The following is a 16,612-nucleotide window of genomic DNA, read 5'->3' on the forward strand; positions in this document are numbered from 1 at the left end:
AAATTAGAAACTTGTCGATATCAAACATGTAAATCAGGTCGGCCACTAAAACTTTGTTATTAACTATGTGAACATTTGAGATCGTTCAAGAATTCTAAATTTTAAATTTCAAAATCTATAACCTTCGAACACATATTTGGGACTCTAAACATCTTTGAATTAAAAACTTTTCAACTACAAAGTTATAGATTTTATTGAGAACTATAACTTTTGTATAGACCATGTCAACATCCGAGGTCGTTTGATAATTCTTAAATTTAAATTTTAAAAACTATGCACTTGCAACAATATTTTGGGACCCTAAAAAGTTTCAATTCAAAACCTTTTCAACTACAAATTTGTAGATCTCGTCGAGAGCTACAATTTTAATATAAAGTTTGTCTTCAGCTGAATTCATATGAAAAAGTTATGAACTATTTATTGTTGTAATTATTAACCGAGGTGGACATCTTAAGACGTCTGTCTCCGTAAATCGATTTACGGATGCGGACCCTTTGAAAATAGTCAATTAACTAAGGCGAGGCGGTTGTCGTAATCATGTTAACCGAGACGGGCACGTTATGTGGCCCCCGTCAGTTAATGATTAACTGAGACGGGCGCTTGGCCGGTGGCCCTGCCACCAATTAACGGAGGTGGCCACCTAGCCCGTCGGCCTCGAAGCTTAAAAGGCAAACGCCGCGTAAAAGATTTTGTGTAGCAGTGGATGGCCTATGATACAAAGATAACACGTCACTTGTGGGGCAAATTGTTAAGGGTATTATTGTCATTGTACTTTAGTCTAGGGTTTAGGCCGTTATAACCATCTTTCTCCTCTCCTCTCATTATCACAGGCGAAGGTTTGACCTTCACCGTCGCACCAATCTTTACCGTTGCTCCAACGCTGTCTTCCGCTGCGCTGCCCCTAGGAGGAGTGAACTCCACTCCCAGGGGTACCCACCCAATTAGTTTTCTTACCAGTTTAAGCAGCAGCAGCTCCTCCCTGAGTTCAGATCGAGGTGTCAACGACGTCGATCCGTCATCCCCGGGTGGAGATCGGGCCGCCAGGCCTGGATGATCATGCCGGCGCCGAATTTGTGCCACCGAACCGTCGGGTTTCCTCCTTGCGCCAGCTTCCTCCTGGCACTCTCGGCCACCGTGTTGCCAGTCACTCCTCCCGTTGCTTCTCTTCAGGCGCCGATGGCTTCTCACAGGCCTCGAGGCGTGGCTCTACTTCTGAGCGCAGCCTGCCCTTCCCGCGGTCCTACGCGTCGCCCGCTCATGCGCGCCGCCCCTACTCGTCGGGTCAGCGCTCGCGGTAGGAGCGGCCACCACTCGCACGCGGCCCTCCTCCCACGACTGAGCGGCCCCACGGCTCTGCTCCGAGCCTACGCGCCTCCATCCATGCCGCCACGCCGGCATCCGTGAAGTACGAGCGTTCCTCCGCTTGCCATGCTCTTCCTGTTGTTCGTACTCCACAGCCGTCGTCGCCATTCTTGGATCCCACTTCCTCTACTTCGCCTGCACTGTCTCCCACCACCGGTTCATCCCTGCCGGTTTCTTCCCTGTGTGTCTTCACCGACTCATCGTCGTCGTGGCTTCTTCCTGCTGGCTGCCGCCGAGTCACCCCTTCATCGGCCACTCCAGCACCCCTGCAGCACGCACTCAGATTCTACACTCATCGCCTCGTCCGGTAGCAGGAGAGGAGCTCACAGGGATAGGCCCCCACGTGTGCTGGTGTTTGTGTTGATGGGATCACGTGTTTATGCTGCTTGTTGCCAGTATCCAGTCTTTGTTTCCCTACTGTGTCCATCTAACTTCGCTAAACTTGCTCCTTGAATGCGTCATTGCCATTCGAGTCCACAAAATCTTTGCCAAACAATTGATTCTGTATTTTCCTTTGTGGTTGCCGCCTCTTTTGGCTAATCGTCTTCTAGTCGTCATTGATGCGACCCTCCCTTTTGGTCCTTGCCTCTGACTGCTACCGTAGTTTTGGTTTAGCGGATTTGTGTAGCCTAGACACGTCCGGATGCGTATGGCTCTGACCTCGTCCAGATTTGTGTGGCGATGGCTCGTTCGCTTGAACCTTGCTACTCCTTGTCGCCTCCTCCGCGAGCCCGCGACTCTTTGACTAAAGGCGCGTCCATTGTCATGACTCTCTACCTTTGTGCTTCTCTTCGTACCTCCTCGGCTTGGCAAGGTTTTCAAGACTGACATGCACTGTGACATATTGGAGACTCGGATTTGGATGTTTCAGTTATCTTAGTGTTGTAATGTGTCTAAGTCTAGTGCTTAGTGTTCTCTCTCTTCCAAATGCAACGCAATTGCATACGCCTTGAATTTGAGGGGGTGTTAAGGGCATTATTGTCATTGTACTCTAGTCTACGGTTTAGGCTCTCATGTACTATATATACCTCATTTGGGGCTACTCAATAGATCCATTACAGCCATCTTTCTCCTCTCCTCTCATTCTAACACAAATAACCTCTAATGGAATAGTTCATATAACTCCTAACAGAACAGCATATACATCACTCACCACATTCCAACCGTCCGGATCCATAAAGGTCATGATTGGAACCCTAACAACAGGTATTTACCTGGTTCCTCCAAAATTGCGCCCCCATGATCTTTAATCGCAAACTTGACTGCTCTGCAGTCCTCCACGCGTCATTTGTGCCAAAGGTTACCTGTATTTAGAGAAAAGCAAGGTGACCATTACTTCATCAGCATAGCGTGCACCTACATAGACAGGGTGTATAAATTTTTAACAAAAACCTTTATATATCCTTTCCTATTTTCGGGCTTTTGGCACCATGCTTCCAAAACTGTGGTCCAAAATTGTGGTCTGATTTGCATCCTTATATCCCATCCTAGCAAAACAATGTTGTACAACCATACAACAAAAGCAAGTTTTTTTTATCAAGCAAGTTAGGGTAGACTAATTGCATTGAAACTTGATGACAATCTTCAAGCTATAAATAGGTATACCGCAAACCTTCAGCCCAACTTTACCCTCCTGTCTGTATAGGATTTGGGAGGTTTCATTTAACAAATAGCTAAATCATCTACTTGGACCAGGTTGTGTAGTTTTTTTTTACCTTATCTTAAAGCCTATCATTCCTTGTCAAAAGACGCATCCCTAAACCCTGTATAAGAACAAATAATGTGTTTCATAGAAGATGATAGCATGGTCTATATTCCCTGCTTGTAGACTCAGCTCGCAAATATGTTCGGGAGTTGTCACATGGATCTACTAATGGCTGTTTCTTTCTTGTCAGGACAGAGATCCCGTAAGACAATTCCACCATTAGATTTGATTTTTTTTCAACAAGGTCATGCACCTGATTTTTATCGCATCATGTAAGTGTTAGTGTGCTAAAAAAACTGACGTTAGAGTGCTAAAAAAAGTGGACTATTGAAAACTTGGTATGTCGAATACACACGTTTTCATGTGCAATAGAGAAATCGTCAAATGTAACTTTGGGGTCGTATTTGTCAGCTTCGCCTACAAAATGACAACAGATGCGTCAGCATATTATGAAGCAAAACAACGGCTCATAAGACTGTCTCCAATAGGAGACCCATAAGAGCATACAGACGCAAAATGGGTCTCCGATAGTACAGTATTGGTCTCCAATAGAGTACCTATATAGGAGGCCCATTTTAGGTGCCAGGAGAGGCACGACCTAAATATGAATATCCTCTTTTCTGAAAACCCATTTGCAAAAAGGGTTCTCTTTTGAGTCTTGTTGTTGGAGAAGACAAAAATGGGTATTGAAACATTTGCATGTAACGTTACCCAAATGTGAAATGGGTCTTGTATTTGGGTTACTATTGTTGGAGATAGTCTAAATAAAATTCGTGAGTATTCATGAAGGCACTATGGATCATGTGCAGCACAAAACTCTTTGTCTCTAGTTCAAAAACCATGACCATGACAGCGTCCTATTGTCCTTCTTCAGAAGCATCTTCTTGCCTCAGTAGCTTCATGCCAAAGCAATAATTAAGGTAGCAACAATAAGAAACATAAAAGAATTATCACACAAACACAAAAGTACATATTTAAATGTTGCAAATAGTGCTGAAGGTATAGCAACAAACCTGATTGTATCCTCCATTTTATGAACGGGTATTGAAGCACATAGAAGGTGTTTGTTATCTTCTTTGTGCCAGCCAAATACAACAGCCGATGAGTCTTCATCTCCACGCCTAGATTTTGGAGCTGAAATTTTTTTGCTAATCACATAAACAGAGAGATGTATTGTATCCTATGCACAAAAAGAGGACACACAAAAGGAAAGTAAGACTTGTTGCAAAGAAAAACAAAATGCTTCACAGCCTTTTGATTACCTTCTGCCATGTCTCGGCGATTTAGAACGAACATTCTTGAGTAAACATCCACAGGCGAAGAATACATTCCTGTGGGAGCACCTTCTTATACATTGAGGTCAATAGGTCACCCCATTCTGTGAAGTATATCAATGGTCTTGTTCGCTTCTCTTATAATCCATCTTTTTCAGCTTGTTTTTTCAGTCGGAACGGTGTTTTTCTCTCACAACAAATCAGCCGGAACAGTGTTTCGGCTTGTTTTCTCAGCGAAACAAGCGGGGCCAATATGGTGTTAGGAATTCGGACATTAATGACACCCCTCGGGAATCAGGACCCCTTTCATCCACCGTTTATGGATGCGGAAGTGTAATGCCTTTGATATACCAACTGGTGGAACTGGCAAGGGGCCAGATTTCAGGATACAGAGCCCAAATTATATTGTGTAAAGCATAGCGGTCGTAGATAAGATCTCGTAACAGTTGCTGAATGCAGGATGGCCAATTCTGGGATAGCCCCCAGGTTTGCATATCTTGATGACATGCGATTAAGCACAACCACATGGGTGTACGGTAGATGCTCCTGTTGGGGTAACTCTGCGTTGAAGTCCCTTAAGCGATACCAGACACGTGCAAAACATATTACATTTGCATTAGAAGATAACACAAGCAACAAAGTGTTGTACATATGTTGAAAAACAAGGAGAAGTTTTGTCACCAACATTCCCTAATTGATCCACACGAATTTCATCGCCATTAACCATTATAGTAACCTGGTTGTTCTTCATGTCCACCAGCTTTTGTGCAATTAGTTTTAGCAGCTGGTTTTAGCAGTGACATGAGAGCAATCAAAGTTCTTTGTAGCCTGTGTTATACACAGGCCAGAGAGCACAATTGCAATAAGTATTTCTTTCACAAATTGTTGAATATGTTTTTTATAATAAATTTATTTGGAGAAACAAATATTGCTAATATTTTCTATGATACGACCAATGTGTTGTTGACGTCCTAAAAAATTACAACCAATGTGTTGTTGACGTCCTAAAAAATTACTCTCCATTCTAAATTATAAGTCACTCTAACTTTTTTTTTTGGTACATACAACTTGCTATGTAAGATATATCTTATAGCTAGATGTATAGAAAAATGGATGTACCACCAATGTGCTGTTGATGTCCTTAAAAAATTACAACCAATGTTTTGTTGACGTCCGAAAGTAACTATCCATGTGTTGTTGATGTCTTAAAATATTAGGACTGTTGACGTCCTAAAGTATGCATAGATAAAGGAAAAAAGAAAACGTAGCTACTTACAGGACCATGAATCCCACGATTATTAGGGAAAGTCTTGGTAGTACGCGCCGCAGGACTTAGGTATCCTTTGGATGAGCTGCGACTCCGCGGAAAAGATGTAGGGTTCTAATGCCACGTTCCCGAAGGGATGAAAACTTGTGGCCCCGTTCGGATGGTATGGTTCTGGAGGAATTTGAATGGTTAGGAGAAATTCTGGAGGAATTTATAAGAGGAAAATACTGTTCCGAATAAAAAAAAGAAGCAGATCAGACCGAGTTTAAGGGCACGCGAACAGGGCCTGTATATCCTTCGAACTCAAGCCAAATTGGCAAATTCCGATGATCCCATCTATCTATCTCCGAAAGCAGCCGTGGCAGTACGTACCGGAGCAGAGGCGCCAGCAGGAGCACTCGACCTGGCACGCCGGAGGCGATCGGCCGGCCATCTCGGCTGTCGATCGGTGTGGTGTTGCAACTTGCGATAGTCCTTCTGAAGCACGGATTGGCCGGCCATCTCGGCTGTCGATCCGTGTGGTGTTGCAACTTGCGATAATCTGAATGAAACGCCCGGGAAGAATTTATTTACGACCTGATGAGTCGTCTCGGTGCAGGACGGAAGAGGACGCGCGAGCTGGGCTAGGGGGGCTGTTGGGCTGACCCACGAACCATATCTGCTACCTTGATGGGCCTTAAGAGCGTCGTTAAGGGAGGCCACACGCTCCTTTGGCGTTGTGGGCCTTGCGTCGTTGCCGTGCAGGCCGTTCGGTTGCTGCCTATCATGTTTGGTGTGGAGTTTGGGCCACCGCAAAAAACAAAAACAAAAAGACGCACACGTTTTTTTTTTCCTTCTTCATTCAAATCACATGGCAAACAAGAGACAGATGCATGCCCTCGTTCCTTCCCCCTTGATAATACTCCTACGTACTGTACCAACAAACAGGTGTCCAGACTCCACGCTGAAGTCGAATCGTATCACATGGCAACAGCATGCCGCGTTGAAGAATCTCCCAGAACAAAAAGACGTACCTCTGCCAAGCTGCCGACTGCCGTGGTGGCAGGCTCATTACGCGCACGCGCACCGGGCGGTGGGGTTGGAGGGAGAGGCCGGATGAATGAAGCGGACGGCCACGCTGTCGGCGCGCACGGGTAACATGTGAAGGCACACCCATCTGTCAGGCCACCCGACGTCAGAGGCTCAGGGCAGGGCGAGCTCTGGCTTATAAGCCGGGTCGTATTTTTCTCTAACAATAAATTAGTCAATGATAATTAGTCTGTTCGTTTGGCTGTAGTGTGTTATAAATGATCGTAAATTTTCAGCCAGAATAGTATTTTTCTCTCACATAAACCAGTCAGCAGTACTTCTTCACAAACCAACAAAGATACAAACCGGCCAACCGAAGAGGCTTAATATAGCTTATCAACCAAACGAACATCGCCCGCTAACCTGCTAGCCGTCGGATCTAGCCAAGACGCGATTTCAACCTGTTCGTTTGGCTGTGGCTTGTCGTAAACGATCGTAAATTTTCAGCCGGAACAATATTTTTCTCTCACATAAACCAGTCATCAATACTTCTTCACGAACCAGCAACGATACGAACCAGCCAACCGAACAGGCGACCGTCCGATCGGGGTCATAGCGGGTCTTCCACCCGTTAAAGCTGTGAACCCGGATGTCAGGGTGGGCGTTCGGTTCTCGGTTCGGTTTCGGTTCGGTTCTCTCGGTTATTGATGAAATTTGGTTCCTAGAAAACAGGAACCGATCGGTTCAAAAAAATTTTAGGAACCGAGTAACCGAATTTTTTCAGAAGACCTAAAAACAATAATAAATATACTTGTTCTAAGACAAATTTATGCAATACTATATTCATTTTTAATAATAATAATATATAAGAAAACAATAGCAACATAGTAACACAAATATATAGTAGTTCAAATATAAAACACTACACATAAACCAAACATAATCCTACAAAATACAAGTAAGCGAAGTATAATTCATGTAATTCGGTTCTTTCGGTTAATTTGGTTAACCGAGAATAAGAACCAAATTTTTTTTTGGTTATTTTAGTTCCTCAATATTAGAAACCGAATAAGAAACCGAATTTTTTTGGTTCCGGTTCTTTCGCTTCGGTGTTCGGTTCTCGGTTAAATTTACCCAGCTACCCGGATGGTCGCGAACGCTCTCGAACCCGCCCGGCGGATGACTCGTCCCCTCCGCCACGGGCGGTCGGGCCATCCTGCACCTGCGGCGCCCATCGGCCACCGTCAACGCCTGCCCCAGTTGCTGCCCACAGCCAAGGCTTCCTACGGCATCGCCATGGGCGCCGGTACGACGGTCGCATCGCTAGGGGCAGGGACCTCGGCCATGAAATCGGAAGGCCCGAGGGCCTAGATACCACGACGTCCTGAGCCTACGAGCACTTCGTTGCTGCCCTGTCCGTGCGACGCCGCAAGTGCCGTCTCTCCCGTCGTCGTCGTCGTCGTCTTGGATCTCCAGTCATCCTTCGTCGTTCCCCTCAGGTGCTAGTCCACATTGCCCCCAATCTCCCCCCACTTGAGCACTAGTCTGATTCATGTGCTTCCTCTTACTGATGGTACTTCATTCCTCAGTCCTTTGTGGTAATTTATTAGAGTGTCCGGTGTGTTCTTCAGTAGGCATACTCATCTGCAATTTTTAGATTTGAGCCTTTATTCAGATGAAAGGATCGCTAGCTGTAAGGGCATTCAACAGGCATGTACAAGAGGTGTCTCTCCAAATTCCTGAAAGAAATAGAGTGCCCTTCATTACATTTCATGATTTTAAAATCCTTCCAGGTGAGTATAGTGAAAGCGATTGGGGACAAGCCATGATTTCTTAGACTAATGGCTTAACACAATTTACATGAGATGTGCAATTCATCTATCGATTATTTTACAAGAATCTGTATTATTGTTTATATGATAATAGATTAGAGAATGGGTAATTTTTTACCTTAAGAATGCCATCCTTATAAAGGTTATATGCAATGCAAAATGACAGTTGATAGAGCTGCTGCAGGAGCTCATCGCCAATTGAATGCGCGTGACAGACACTGTTTTTTTTTAAACAAAAGGCAGGAGCTCTGCCGCTCAATTAAGACGAAAGAATATAATAATGTACAAGAAGGTTAGCCAACCGAGTAGCCAAAATGGCACCCGAGGGGCTAACCACCCCACGCGACGCGAAAGAGCACAAACACGACACACTGCCATGGATCATCGTTGCCGAGCATGGAAGCAAAGCTGCCAGCAGCTTGGACATCCCATGGCAGCCCACCCACTGGTCACCTCCCGACAGGTCCAAAGGAAACGACCGCCAACGGTCATCGTTGCCAAGCTCAACCAGCGAAGAGCAGTTCCGACTTCCAGTCGCGAACCGATGCCTTGCATCGAGGCCGCGGCGATAATCCAGATGTGACGCCTTCAGGAAGGGAGTGACGCCGATGACGCCACCGTCGCACGTCCAGAGTGCACCGGGTTTTCACCCTTGGATAACATGCTAGAGGGGAAACACGACGTCCCCAACAGGGAAGCGGCGCCCAACGGCGTCGCCGTCGCCAAGGCTTTCGCCCAAGAATCCTCTAGCACGAACGCCGGGTTGCGAAGCAAGACCCCCTGCCAGCCTACACCGCCATCGTCGCTGTCTCGCCGCCCCACGGAAGCCCCTTCAGAGGGGCATCGACGCGCCGGCTGCACGCAGCAGCCGCACAGCTGCTTCGGCCGTCACCCCCTCCGTCCGGGCCACGCAAAGCCGGCCCTGGCTCCGCCGCTCGCGTCCTAGTGCCGCATGACGAGGCCATCACTGACCACCTCCGTCGGCCCAAGCACCCGCCGATGTCGCAGCCGACCTCGCCGCCAGCCGCAACAGGCCGTGTGCCCCACCATCTCGGGCGCCGCCCCCTGCCCTGGGATGGCTGGATCTGGACACCAGGTCCCGAACCCGGCGCCCCCTGCCGCCGCTGCCGCCTCCGTGTTGACCACAACCGCAGGCACCGCCCGCCGCCGGCCCCGAAGCCGAACTGGCCACCTGGAGTCCAGATCCGGCCTCCCGGGCAACGGATCTGACCCCACGTGGCCCGGACCGGCGGCCCCAGCAGTCGCTGCCGTCGCCGTCAAGAGAGGAGGAGGGGAGCGCGCGGAGGAGAAGGAGAGGTCGCCGCCGTCCCCTGCGCCCTGCCGCCCGCACGCCACAGGCCCGCGAAGACGACTTGAGAGCGCCGCCGGTCCGCAGCCAGGGCCCCACTCCCGCACGTCACCCCCGATGGCCACAGCCAACTCCACGCGCGGGGAAGATAGATCCGGTGGAGGGGGGGCCGGATCCGTGCGCGCCGGAGCAAGATCCCGGCCGCCGACTGCTGCACGCACGGGAGTTCCACCGGAGAGAGAGATAGAGAGGAGGAGGAAGAGGAGGAGGAGGGAGGAGAAAGAACCCCCAGCCGCCACCATCCTTGCCTTTCGCCGGCCTCCGGCGTCGAGCTCCGGTGGCGGCCAGGCATTGGAGGCGTGGGGGCGGGGCCTAGCGGTGGCGGGAGGAAGCGCCGCCCGAGTCGCCCTCGAGGAGAGAGCGACGCGGGGGCCGAAAAAGTTCCACCCCTGACAGACACTGTTACACGGATGGACCCTTCTGATCAAGCTCTAGGAAATCACCAGCAAGAATAGAGTAGATACCTGGATCCTTCACAAGGTCATGGCATGCGAGGCACTCTCTGCTCCAGGACCTTTGAGGTCTCTGACCTTTCCCACTTTTTACTCTTAACATCTTTAAGGAGTTCAGATAGAACTCTTGAGCAGTTTCAGTTATGCTTCAATTTCTATATCATCTGATTTGATTTTTAGCTAAAAAAGTACCAAATTGAAGACGGGACAAAAGGTGTAAATGACAGTTTTATGTGTGTCATGCACATATCTGATGTCTCACAAGTTAAATTACATATGGCCTGCCAAATATCAGCTCCATCATTCACTAGCTGAAGAGTTTACCTATTTAGTTAATTGAAAAATTATTAGGGGCTAGCAGAATAGTGAAAGTACACAAGTGGTGGCTATTTAGCTGCATGATGTCGGCTACTTTGTTGTTGCTCCCCTTATTTTCGTGCTACTTAAACCATCAGAAAGTACTTACTCATGGAATCTAAAAAACAAGAGTGTGATACGTGAACTGAAGTAAATCAGTACCATTCAAATGCTTAGAAAAGGTGCCATCCTAGCCCATTCCTCTTCATCGTTGGAAATAAACACATGCTTAGAGATCTCACAATGTTATTGTCATGTGGGGCCATACATATGCACGTCGCCGGCGGGCCCGAGATATCAGGAGAGCCGCGGCCCGGGCATCCGCAGCAGGCGCGAGCAGCGTGGAGGAGGAAGGCAGGGCTGGTGAAAGTGGCTAGATTTGCATGGCCTTGATATTAGGAGAGTTTATTTCTAAATTAGTTTATTTCCAAATGGTTGTTGCCAAGTTTGTTAGGCCGCCGGCCTACTTATCCTGTAAGGGTGTGACATTTGAGATTAAGCAAGTTATTATCTCCTAAACTATCTCTCTCTCTCAACAAAGCCAAGCCTGCGGCGGAGGGGAAAACCTTGCCGGAGAAGACGGATCGCGGTTACGAACTACGTAGCCGAGGTCCAGCTATCCGAGGACCCGAGGTCCTTGACAACCTGATATCACTATCCCGGCGATCCTCGTCGTCTCAGTCCACCTCACTACGCCCAGCCGCCGATCCACCATCAGCCGCTGCCGCCGCCGCCCTTTCATCTGCTTCCTCGTCCTCCGTTGCGTCCTGCCTGGGCAGCATGGGTGACGACCTCAAAGCCTCCATTGAGGCGCTCACCAAGTCCATGACGTTGATGCAGAAGTCGATCGAGGCTAACGCCAAGGCGATCGCCGACATCACCGCCACCAGCTCGTCCGCATCGGGCGCACGGCCTGGCACCGGAGAGCATCACCAAGACCGCCCGCCCAAGCATTGGCGGCCGGATTTTCCGCACTATGACGGCAAGAGCGACCCACTGGTTTTCATCAACCGGTGTGAGTCCTTTACCCAACAGCGAATCATGCCGGAGGAGCGCGTGTGGATGGCGTCCTACAACCTCACTGATGGGGCGCAGATGTGGTACATGCAAGTTCAGGCGGACGAGGGTACCCCGTCATGGATGCGTTTCAAGGAGCTCCTCAACCTCCGCTACGGGCCGCCGCTCCGATCGGCCCCTCTCTTCGAGCTCGCGTCGTGTCGTCGCACGGGCACGGTCGAAGAGTATCAAGATCGCTTCTAGAGCCTCCTTCCCCGCGCCGGACGCCTTGATGAGGACCAGCGCGTCCAGCTATTCACGGGGGGTCTCCTACCACCGCTGAGCCTCGCCGTCCAAACCCAAAACCCGCAATCCCTCGCCGCCGCAATGAGTCTTGCGCGGCAGTTCGAGCTCATGGAACAGTACACTACTGCCTCGGCCAAGGCTCCTACACGGGGCGTCTTACCCACGTCGGGGACGCGCCACATCCAGCCCCAACCTCAAGCAGCCAAGGCGGCCGCGACCACTACCACGGTCGAGGGACGGCCCGTGCGGCGGCTCAGCCAGGCCGAACAGGAGGAACGGCGTCGCCTCGGCTTGTGCTTCAATTGCGACGAGAAGTACAGCCGCGGTCATAACAAGGTCTGCAAACGCCTCTTCTGCGCCGTGGACGACGACGACGACACCACTGCGGCTGAGGACGCGGCGGACACGGAGTCCCCGGTGTTCTCCCTCCACGCGGTCGCGGGCGTGCCGGTCGCCGACACGATCCAAGTCACGGTGTCTGTAGGGGGCGTGTCCTTCCTCGCCCTACTGGACAGCGGATCCACCCACAGCTTCATCGGCGAGGACGCGGCGCGACATTCCGGGCTGCCCGTCCAACCCCGCCCTCGCATGACGACGACAGTTGCTAATGGCGAACGGGTGGCCTGCCCTGGCGTCATCCGGAACGCCCTGTTCTCCATCGACGACACCGCGTTCAACACCGATTTGTTTGTTATGCCTCTCGCAGGGTATGATCTGGTGCTGGGCACACGGTGGCTGGGAACGCTGGGGCCCATCGTGTGGGACTTCGCCACGCAGTCCATGTCGTTCCAGTGTCACGGGCGCACCATCTGCTGGTCGGGGGTGCCATCGTCAACTACCGCCCGTCCGCGCACCATCGCCGCGGCCAGTGGGACGCTCTTGGACGAGCTCCTGGACGTCTATGGGGACATCTTCACCGAGCCGAAGGGCCTTCCGCCATAGCGGACCCGTGACCACGCCATCGTCCTCAAGCCCGGCTCCGCCCCCATCGCCGTTCGCCCGTACCGGTACCCGGCGGCCCACAAGGATGAGCTGGAACGCCAGTGCGCGGCGATGATTGAGCAGGGCGTCGTCCGCCGTAGCGACTCGCCCTTTTCCTCCCCAGTCCTTCTCGTGAAGAAGGCGGATGGCTCATGGCGGTTTTGCGTTGACTACCGCGCCCTCAACGCCCTCACCGTCAAGGACGCGTTTCCTATCCCCGTCGTCGATGAGCTCCTCGACGAGCTTCACGGCGCGCGCTTCTTCACCAAGCTGGACCTACGTTCTGGGTACCACCAGGTGCGGATGCGACCGGACGACATCCACAAGACGGCGTTCCGCACCCATGATGGCCTCTACGAGTTTTTAGTGATGCCGTTCGGGCTGTGCAACAAATATAAATGCTACTCCTGCTATTATGTTGGCATATTCACAAAGCGTGAGGGACCTGTTCGGCAGAACTGAAAAATACTGTTCCAGCTGATTGTTGTGAGAGAAAAATACTGTTCTGGCAGGACGTGAACAGTGCTTTTGTGAGTGTCAGAATAAGCCAGCAGGCCGGCTTAAAGCCAGATCTACAACATAATAGCAGGTATAAATGCTACTGCTGCTATACTGTCATTTTTCTCACCATTTAGTTTTAAAGCTCTAGGACCTTCACAAAATCACAGTAAAGTTCTAGGACATTCACAAAGTAATTTCGATGATGGAACAACATAAAACTCTGCAATATATCCAAGCTCTATTGATGACAATTCCATTGTCGTCGCCTGGGTTATGTTCTTAGGAAGAAGTTTTTATATATATATATTGCAGTTTTATGTTTTAGTCAACCTTTTTTCCATATGTTACCTTAGGCCTTGAACCTTGCCTTTTCTCATAGTGTTTACAAGGGTGAGATTTGAGACATGATTATTAGCACTGTGTATGTGTTGAAGATTCAGATGTTATTCCATGATTTCAGTTTGCTGATTTTATTTTAGTTTTTACAACATGGATTTCAACCCCCATATCCTAATTTAGGCAGAAATTTACATGGCCTAATTGATGCTAGCAGGCAGTGATGACTGGTATATTTATCAGTTTTGTGCTCCATGCCAATTCAGGGGCAGCGGTGGAGTCATCAAAGGCGGTGGATACGGTCACTCGGCTCACCCTCAGCTAGCGCCTCTCCATGCGAACTTGGTCACATTGCACTACCTATGGCAAAGAGATGGATAAAGTGATTGGTCAAATAGAGTTGCACTGATTCTAACAAGCGTCAGGTGGCAATCGTGATTTGAATATAAACTAAATATGGAGTTCAGAAACGATTGAAGACATGCACAACTTACATATCCTACTAATTTTTCTTCATGCGATTTTGAATGTCTCATGTTACCATGTACTACGTCCGTTCTAATCTATAGGTTGTTTTAGCTTTTTTAGATACACATTTTTTTATTATTTATTACCTAGAAAAGCCAAAACAACCTATAACTTGGGACGGAACAAGTATATAATTTGGGATAGAGGAAGTATATTCTCTTTATCTCCTTTGAAATGCCATGATTTCTAGAATATCATTGTGATTGATATTACCAATGACAAGCTGATGTTCATCAAAAACTTGTATTGTTGTGTGGGGTCTTGAAAAGGTGTCAGTGGCAAGCCTTATCTTTGGCTGTGCAATGCGGGGAGACCATGATTCGAACCCGGGACCTTCCGGTCATAGTTGGTAAAACTCGACCATTTGCACCAGACCCGCCCTTAAAAAAAATACATGGTAAAAAAATAGTCTTGCGATGAACAGTACCTCTTTTATATTTTGCATCATTAAATAAATACATCAGTGTGTGTAATCTTTTATATGTATTAGGAGCAGCACTTCACATACGCGCGGCAACGCCGCGCGTAGTTTCTAGTGATTCCCATCTCGCATCCACCGCCCGCTTCCGCGCCCGGCGTCCCCGCACGAGAGACACGCCTCCCTCCCCCGCTCTCGATGTCGCGCGGCACGTCGAATCGAGTCGCACGGGCCCGGGGGCCCGCTGCTCGATCGGCTGGGCTCCGAGCCTCCCGTCCCGGTCCCCCGCCCGCGTCGTCTCCACGCATCATGCACCGGCGCCGGACCGAGGCAGGCAGGCAGCCGTCGTGCTGGGCGCCGATCGTGACAAGGAGTCCTCCTGGACCATCGCTGGTGCCTGGTGGATGGTGACGCGCACTGACCCCACTGCGCCTCCGCTATCTTGTCTATCTGACCACTGCACGAGCACCAAGCAGTGTACTATAATAGTACTACTCTACTGTGCTGAGTCCGTACGTGTCCCGGGCTGTCCATCGCGCGGTCAAGCATCGGTCAGGCTGCTGGAGTCTTGGATTAGCACCTAATCAACCGGTCTAATACGTGTCGACAACACGGCGACACCCTATCCAGATAAGATAGACCACCGGGAAGCTGTCCGTGTCCTTTGACCCGTGCAATTGCTTCCCGCCGTGCCATTTATCTTCGCGTTTGGACTTGCTTTATAAGTCATGGTTGAAAATACTGTTAGCTGATTTGGTGCGAAAGAAAAATATTATTTGTTAGCTAATAAACCATAATTTATAAGCCAAATACGACCAAACGGGCAAGCTGCTTATCCAGCTGTACGACACGCTGCAACTGCCTCTGCCTGCGATGCGACAGGGAGATGCGAGTCCAGTCCAGGTCGCTGTGCTCACCCTCCTCACCCATCTATCGCCTCACCTCGTCCGTCCACTCCACTCCACAGCGAGGTGAGGTGGGTCACGCTCACGCCGCGCCGACGCACGCACGCCGTCGCCTTGCTTTGCCTGCCGTGACGGCGGCTCTCGCTCTGGGCGTGCTGGCCGGCTCGCTTCGGCGGCACATCGCCTCACCTGTCGGGCGGAAACGGTGAGAGTGTGGGCGTGTGGCCCGGGTCCGGGGAGACGGCCACTTTCGCGCCCAAAAGCAGCACGTTAACCTCCTCGTGATGTCCTCACCGTGCCCGTCTGCCCGCACGCAACGCAACGCGACGTCGCCGTGGTCCATGTGACCATGTCCGTCCCGATCCCTCGCGAGGCGTGCCGTGACGGATCAGCGTCAGCGCCTCAGGCACCAGCCGTGGGCACCAAGGACGAACGCGCGGTGGCGCCGTGCGTCGACCTGTCGCCGTCGGTCCGTTGCACTGGGACGGCGAGGACGATGGTAGAGACGAGACGGCAGTCTGCGGCTTTGCCCGTGCTACGCAAAGCGAGCGAAGGCGCACGGGCCGTACCATGGCGACCCCATCCGTCGCTGTAGCGGCGGGGTTGGCACCGCACCGGCACGGCATCGGCATCATTCATGAACGTGGCCAGCGCGCGTCCAATCCGACAGCCATGTGGGGAAGGAAAGGCAGGGGACGAGAGAGCAATCGGCCGTGCGATTCAGGCCGTGCGCGCGTGCATGCACCTCGCGAGTCGCGAGTGCTCTCTGCCTGCTGTTCCCGCCGGCCGGCCGGCTAGTGCTGCTAGTGGCAGCCTCCGAGCTGTGCGTATCACGCATGGATGCATGGATAGGTGCCTGCGCGCTGTGGTGGGTGCGGGAGATGGAGCCCCCTGCCCCCGCCGGCCTGCCACTCGCCAGAATCTCGCCGCCGTGTCCCCGGGGAGATCCACACGAGGCGGCGCCCGAAAAGGCGCCAAGGAAGGCATCGCATTCGCGTCACGCCGCCCCGACCGG

Source organism: Miscanthus floridulus, chromosome 13, assembly GCF_019320115.1.
Source record: "Miscanthus floridulus cultivar M001 chromosome 13, ASM1932011v1, whole genome shotgun sequence".
Taxonomy (NCBI): Eukaryota; Viridiplantae; Streptophyta; class Magnoliopsida; order Poales; family Poaceae; genus Miscanthus; species Miscanthus floridulus.